This window comes from Lactuca sativa, chromosome 3 (assembly GCF_002870075.4).
Source record: "Lactuca sativa cultivar Salinas chromosome 3, Lsat_Salinas_v11, whole genome shotgun sequence".
In the NCBI taxonomy this organism is placed as follows: Eukaryota; Viridiplantae; Streptophyta; class Magnoliopsida; order Asterales; family Asteraceae; genus Lactuca; species Lactuca sativa.
This window is the reverse complement of record NC_056625.2, coordinates 320733840-320742333: the sequence shown is the minus strand read 5'-3', so window position 1 is coordinate 320742333 and position 8494 is coordinate 320733840.

Sequence of the window (8494 nt, the reverse complement as noted above, 5' to 3'; positions counted from 1 at the left end):
TGAGCCGTAGGACGGAGAGTGCCCCGATCCGAGACGTTTGTATGAGGTTGATGATGATGACTCCGGTATTGGACACCATCCGAGGGGCCCAGGCTGAGGCTGCAAGACCAGAAAACCGAAATAGGGAGCGGGTTGTCGGGCAGGTATCGGAATTCGTTATCGATAGTTAGGGAATTATGACATTTCAGGGTTGGATTTGGGTACCGTTTGTGGGCGGGACGCGTACCATTTTGATGGAAGAAGCATATTGATCGAAGTTCTCAATCCATCCCGAGGCTACTAAGATGTATTTGGACCTAAAGAAGGAGTATTGGTGGCCCTGTATGAAGAGGGATGTTGCATGGTTCGTCGAGAGGTGCCTAACTTGTCGCCAGGTTAAGGTCGGGCACCAGCGTCTGCATGGTAAGCTGCAGCCGTTGGAGATTCCCGAGTGGAAGTGGGAATAGATTACCATGGATTTTATCACCAAATTGTCGAGGACTGCGAGAGGAGTCGATGCAATTTGGGTGATTGTGGATAGGTTGACGAAGAGCGCTCATTTTCTTGCTATCAGTGAGAGCTCTTCTGCTGAGAGGTTGGCAGAGTTGTATGTGAGGGAGGTGGTATCGCGGCATGGGGTCCTGATGTCGATTGTTTCAGATCGGGACGTATGATTTACTTCTAGATTTTGGAAGAAGTTTCACGAGGAGTTGGGAACGAGACTGCATTTCAGTACCGCATACCACCCATAGATGGACGGGCAGAGTGAGCGGACGATTCAGACGCTAGAGGATATGCTCCGAGCGTGTGTTTTGGATTTTGGAGGGAGTTGGGACACCTATCTACCCTTGGCAGAATTTTCGTACAACAACAACCATCATTCGAGCATTGGTATGCCACCCTTTGAGCTGTTGTATGGGAGGAGGTGTCGGACCCCCATCTGCTGGGGAGAGGTGGGGCAACGGGTAATGGGTAGTACGAAGATTGTGCTTTAGACGACAGAGCAGATACAGCAGGTCAGGTAGAGATTGTTGACCACTCAGAGTCGCTAGAAGAGTTATGCGGACAGGCGTCGGTCCGAGCTCGAGTTTCAGGTTGGTGACCTTGTACTCTTAAAGGTCTCTCCTTGGAAAGGAGTGATTCGATTCAGGAGGAGGGGCAAGTTGGGGCCTCGATATATTGGACCTTTCAGGGTAATCGCGAGGGTAGGCAGGGTAGCCTACTGTTTGGATCTACCTGCGGAGCTGGGTCAGATTCACGACACCTTTCATGTGTCGCAGTTGAGGAAGTTTATTGCCGACAAGTTGGCAGTAGTACCATTACATGATATTCAGGTGGATGCAGCCCTGAACTATGTTGAGAGACCGATGGCAATTATGGATCGAAAGGTTAAGGTTCTGAGGAACAAGGAAGTGCCCTTGGTGCAAGTGCAGTGGCAGCATCGAAAGGGGTCCGAGTTGACGTGGGAGTCCGATTCGGAGATGCGAGAGCAGCATCCGAAATTGTTTTCGGTATAAGACTTCGGGGACGAAGTCTGGTTCTAGTGAGGGAGAATTGTAACAGCCCGAAACTCACGTACAACCAATTAGCCCTTCATCTTCTAAATAATTGTCATTTTTGGCCTTTGTGTTGGGCGAGTACGCTGGGCGTACAAGGAGTACGCTGCGCGTACTCGCGCGCCTCATTGAACGCGTTACAGCGTACCCACGGTTACGCTGGGCGTAACCGGTCCAGACCCAAAACCCTAATTTGGGTTGTTGGCTATAAAAGGAATGAGATGGCTTGGTTCCTCAGCCACCTTCCTTCAGAATGAAACCCTAAGAGAGTTGTTCCTTCGTTTATAGCTTGGGTGTGAGTGTTCTAAGCTTTAAGGTGTTATTTCAAGGTAGCAAAAGAGAAGAGGAGTCCATTGTGGAGGCTAGAAGTTGGTGTACAAGTGTAGATCCATGGATAACAAAGGTTGGAGCTTCTTCCTGAGGTAAAAAGTTCAGATCTTGCCTTGTAGTTCTTATGGTATGCTTCTTGGACCAATTTCTAGGGTTTTGGTCCCAAAGATGGAGACTTGATGAGCAAGTAGTCTCCATTGGCTTAGATCTATCATATCCCAGGTCTATTTGAGTTGTATGTTCATAAAAATGTAATCTTGGATGTGAATAATTAGCCATGCATGAGATCTAGATCTTTTGAGTTGAAAAGAAAAGGTATTAGAGAGTGTAGGAGCCTTTACAGCCATGTCAAGGCTTAAAGGTTCCGACTTTATGGGTTAGGAGACTTAAAGAGAGCCGGATCTAGAAGTTGAAGAAGTGTCTTAACCATTTAAGACCAAAAATAAGGTATGGTTAAATCTGGGAATTACGCTGGGCGTAACTCCCAGTACGCGCAACGTAAGGGGTTGAGACCCCCGATTGTGGTTCATCGATGTACACCCCGCGTACAGAAGCCGGTACGCCCCGCGTACTGTGGTCTGTTGACTTTTGTTGACTTTTAGGGTTTTGGTCAACATGTGGACTTTGAGTCAAGGAGGGGTGAAATGGTCTTTTACTGTCACACCCCCGAACCAGACGGCGGAAACGTCCGGGGGCTGTCGTGACTCAATTGAATACCATAACATTGAATATATATGAAACATAACAACATTCGTCACCATGCATTAATATTGTACAACCAGTAGAGTTTACATTCATTACATTGTCTCAAAACATTACATTCTCGAAAGTGATAGTTCGATACTAGTTAAACGACAGCAAAACGTCATAGAGTTCAATTCATCCTTCACTTTATCTGTTACCTGAGAATACAAGTATTTTGAAAAACATCAACATATGAAATGTTGGTGAGTTCATAAGCGGTATTTGAAGAAAAACAATGTTCGTATCGTTTGAAAACCACCAGAAAATCCGATATTTTCTGAAAAGAGAAGCTTTCGAAAATGTTTGTGAAGATCCATAGGTATGCTTGTTTGTTTCTATACTTGTAAAAAAAAAATGTTCATTGAAGTTGTATGCATTTCAAATCTGTATGTATTGAAAACCCTAGGAAAACCCGATGTTCTCCTAGTTCCTTGAATTACATGAAGTTACATTGAAACCATTGCGCAGCGTATAGTGTCAGTCCCGGGCGACGTTGGAAGGTTCTCGAGCAGGATTATTTACTACAAACCCGCGTTACACAAACGCCCAGTTTATAGTTATACTAACGACTCCGAAGGCGTCGTCAGTACTAATCGCGTTATCCAATCGCCCTGACTAGGTGTAGTCCCACATCCGAAGAGTAAGAGGACACGAAGGCCTCGATGACTCTATTAATCGGTTGGGGATAATATGTGTGCGAGGGGTCCCCGACCCGCCTCGTAAAATATGCAGACTTTCCTAGCAATACCAAGGACCCTTGGGGACCAGTGGTATATAAGCCATTGGAAGTCCCTCTACGTTGTGCCGAGTCGGTGAAACTCAACACTTCGTAGAAAATATGCGTCTTCGGGCCTTAAGATCAGGTCATTGGGCTAGCTAGGCTCAACGAACAAGATTTTACACTTGTGGGGCCCAAAGATGGTGCGTAGACGTCTGTGCACACTCGTATGTAAGCTAAGTTCCCAAACGTTATTTATATGAATCGTAGTGTCGTAGTGTTAGTTGTTGTGGGTTTCTATTGGCTCGAGACCGAGCCAATTCGTTTAACAACGACTTTTGGCATTGTAATGTATTGTATTTCGTCGATAGTCGCGGTGTCATTATTTGATCAAATTGTATATATTGAATTAGCCTTGAAATATTTCTGTTTTCAGCCCCTCATTGTTTGTAAAATTTACATTTTCAACCCTTTTATTAAATACTTCCCGGTTTGGTCCTTGAACTAATTTTCTTGACATTTTAACCCCAAAAATTATTGAAATTATTATTTTTCAGCATATTTATCATAGAAAACAGTTTAAGTCCCTGAAAAAGCAGTTTTCTCGGTTTTAATCCCTTCTTTTCGCAACTTTGACAATTTTGGCCCAAATTGGAAAATCTTTGCAACTTTGGTCCTTTTTAATTTAAAAAGCATTTTAAACCTTTGAAAAGGGTTTGGAACACTTATAGTCCACTGTTTTACAGAAAATCACAGTTTTAGCCCTCCAAAACAGAAAAATTCGCATAATGGGCCTCATTGGGCCGAAATTTTCATTTTTAGCCCATTAAGCTTGAAATTCATGTTTTTAATCCTCTAATTAAGTGTATTTCCAGAAATTGATTTATGGAAACTGTTTTGGCACACTTCCTCCACCAGAATCTGTGCAATGTCAATTTGGGCCCTCAATTTTGTATTTTTCACATTTTTGGCCCAAAATTTGTGTTTTTAACCCAAAGAAAATTATTACTAAACCACTTAGCCATTTTTCTTGAAACACTTTGTATGTAGAAATATGTTTGAAGCTAAAATCATAAAACATAAGTTATATCTCGGTTTTGAGGGGTTTTATGGCTAGATCCAACATTAAAACACATAAAAGCATACATATAAGCATGGAAATCATACAAGGCATACAAAACACATATAGATCTACACTTTCACTTGTATTCCCCCCCCCCATAAAACTCATAAAAACAGAAAATAGGGGGTATGAAGCTCACCTTGAGATTTGGATTTGATTTTGATGAAGATTTGAGAGAAGATTTCGGCCCTAGCAACTCCTTGTGGAGATTTTTGAACTTAGATGGTTCTAAGGAGTTAGATCATGAAATAAGGCTATGTAAGAACGAATTCTTATCATTAAGATGAAAAGTAGGCGTTTATACATGATAACCACTTACCAAGAGGTTGAAACCTTGAAGAACACTCTTGAAACAAACACCCACATCCACGATTTTTGATGAGGAAGGAAGAGAGGATTTTCTTGAGTATAAGAGGTAAAAATAAGAGATTATTGTGTTTGAAATGAGAGATGAGGGTGGGAAGGGCCTTATGGCCGTGAATTAGGGGGGAGAGAGAAGGAAGAGATAAGGTTTGCATGGATATATGTGAATGCATTGTTACATGATGGGTAAGTGACTTGGTTATCCTCCAAATAAAAATGATGTGTCATGCATTAAGCTAATTAGCTAATTTCTCTTTTTTTTTATATAGATAATGGGCCGAGAATTGGGCTAGGAGGAAGGAGGGTGAATTAGTTTGGCCCAATCCTTTCTTTGGTTCGAAATTATGAAGCCCCTAAGGAAAATTTTCGGCCCATTGGACTTTTAGGGTAGTTCTCGGCCCAAATTGGTCCATGAGAAAGGTGTGGGTTATTCTAGGCCCATTAAAGCCCAAAACACTATATTTTAATGAATGTGAATTCAGATAAGGCCCAGCTTAAGACTCTTAGCTTAAAAGAGTTAAGTTAAGGGTTTATTGGCCCATTAGGTCCAATAAGAGAATCATAGTCCATAATGAACTTGAGTCGGGATATATATAGGGTTTCCAACCCTTATTTAAACATATGAGAGATATTTGAATGAGAGTGAGCATGATATTCCTTTAGAGTAAAAGTTATTACACTAGGTGAATGATTGCATGAGAGTAGAATTTCCTCACAAAAATGCTAGTTGTGACATCATCCCCCCGTTAGAGGGAATTTCGTCCCGAAATTCTTTCGAAGGGTAGGTTCACGAATGAGAGAGTAGGTACTTCCTCTGGTCTTCGCGGTTCCCTTGTGAATTTCGTTCCACGCTTAGCATTCCATGGAACCTTCGCATTCGTAATGGGGCTTTGTTTTGTATGTTCTACTTCCCTATCCAATACCTTGACTGGTTCTTTGATGAACATGAGATCCTCGCTTACTCCGAGTTCTCGTAAAGGAATGATAAGAGACTCATCTGATATGCATCTTTTCAGATTCAAGACACAGAACACAGGGTTCACGTTGCTGAGCTCCACAGGCAGCTACAGTCTATATGTCTTCAATCCGAGCAAGAAGCTCGAACAGTCCGATGTATCGTAGGTTTAGTTTTCTCGTGTCCTAAAACGAATCATTCCTTTACAAGGAGATTCTTTTGATAAAACGCGATCCCCGACTTGACATCCTACTGGCTTACGCCGTTTTTCAGAATAGTTCTTCTGTCGGTCTCGCGACGCTGGAAATCCAGCTTTGGTTTGGATTATCTTCTTCTGTTGGTTTCGTTAGTGGTTTCCGGTCTCGTGAGAGTACCACCAAGTGATATGCATTTATGACTATAAAGGGGTTTTTTTTTTTTGAAAGGAGCATTCTTGGTGCTCGTGCGATAGCTGTCATTGTACGAGAATTTAGTCAAGGGAAACCGGGTATCCCCTGACTTGTTGAACTCAAACACCTAGACTTGTAGTATGAATTTGAGTGGTCAAATGGTTCGTTCACTTTGGCGATTGGTTTGAAGGTGGTAAGCAACGCTTATGTCTAGTTACGTTCCCATAGCCCTCTGAAGTGACTGCCATAGTCTTGAAGAAAGTCTATTATCTCTATCCAAGATAGTAGGTACCGATATTTCATGGAGTCTCACGATCTCCTGGATATAGATCCAAGCTAATCCTCCCATCTTGTTTGATTCCTGTATTGGCAGGAAATGGGCAGATTGGGTTAACCTATCGTTGATCACCCAGATAACGCCCAACTCTACTCTTATAGCAAAAAGCTTCGTCTTTCGACTGCGAGAGTTTTATCCATCCATGTAGTGCTTTCAGCGCGACACTCCCAGCTTTGATGCTTTCTAGGCTGGTCGTAGATGATGATGGTGTTTCGTTCTCGCTTTGTGAGCAGATGAGTATGTTATCGATGAAAATAGTGAAAGGGCTAACTAGGAATGGTTGGGAAACTTGGTTCGTAAGGTTCATGAATACCTTGGGAGCATTCGTTAGACTGAAGGGTATCACAATGAGTTTGAAATGGTCGCGACGAGTTCGGAATGCAGATTTGGAATGTCGCCTTCTCGGACTCAGAGTTGATGATAACCGATTCTTAGATCTATTTTAAAGAAGTAACGAGCTTCTTAGAGCTGGCCAAATAGATCGTCAGCCCGTGAAAGTAGGTATCGACTTTTAATAGGGAGATTGTTCAATTTCCTAAAATCAATGTACCTTCGGAAGGATCTGTCTTCTTGAAAAACAAGACCGGAGTTCTCTAGGATGAGAAGCTTGGTCTAATGAATCCCTTGCGCAACAATTCTACTCAGTTGACAGGATAACTTGTGAATTTTTGGTGGGAGTCAACTTGTAGGGTGAATTGGCAATTGATGTGGTTACCGATATGAGGTTGATTCGAAATTCAACCCATCTCTCTGGGGTATTCCCGAAAGTTCCTTAGGAGACACATTTGGGAAAATCACAAGCTCCTGCAATACTCTGTATGCCTACCTCTTCTTTGATCTTGTCCACAACATGAGTGAGGAAAACGTAGTTCTTCTGGTGCAGGCACTTCTGTGCCTTGATGCACGAGATAGGAAGAGGATTTGCACCAGGTTTATCACCATGGATTATTAGAGTTTTCGTGATTAGGAAGGTGAAGGCAAACGGCCTTCTCGCGGCACATAGCATCAGCACAGTGGGGGCTTACCCAGCCATGACGATTATCACATTAAACTCCTAATATTTACTGGCATGAAATCTATTTGTAATGAATGGTCGTTTAGTGTTAAGGCGTACTCCACATGAGTACCCTAGATTAAATCATTTTTCCCCTTTGGCCATGTCCATTGAAAAGGCTTAGCTTAGCTTTGGGGATGTTGTTTTAGTAAGTGTTTGAAGTTGTTACTAACCAAAACTTCACTCGGATTTACCATTGAATAAGAGGTAAGCGAAAGAGTTGTCAAGTGGGAACGTACCAGTAACAATCGTTGGGTTTTGGGATTGCTTCGCCTTGACCCAAGGTTAGGACCATTTCTGATCCTTCTGCTCCTCGGTTGTTATCCCTAGGGCAATTGCTCCTGATGTGACCAGTTCCTCCACACCTAAAGCAGGTGCGACTGGTCTCATCATTGGTGTTGTTGTTAGGGTTGTTGCGATTGTTGTCATTTTCATTTGGCTGATGATTCTGGCATGGATAAGTTCTACAAAATTTGGCGCTGTGATTCTTTCGGTTGCATTTGTTACAATGCATCTCCCTGCAGGCTCCATTATGATGGAATTTGCACTGGTTGCATTTTGGAAGGTTTCCAGCATAGGGTCTCCTGGTTGCTGGTGTAATAGGGGTCGTGGTCGCATGAACAACACGTTGCTCCCTTGAGAACCCTTGAGTGTGTTGTCCCTTTCTCTTACCTTCAGACCTCAGCTTCCTTCTCTTAAGCTTGGGGTTTGGAGTTCCATGACAGGTTGTCACTTGTTGGTTTCCATGTTTGTTCCTTTGGCTGGAGTTGTCAATGCTATTCCTGCCTCCATTTGGGTTGTTTGCATTGATCTGTGCCATGGCAGCGGTTACTGCTGCCATTACAGCAGCTTGAAATGTAGCAGGGTCCATCTGCAGGAGTGGTGTCTCGCGGTTGCGCTTGTTATTCTTGTGGGGTGGCATTTTCCTGATGCACATTGATAACCC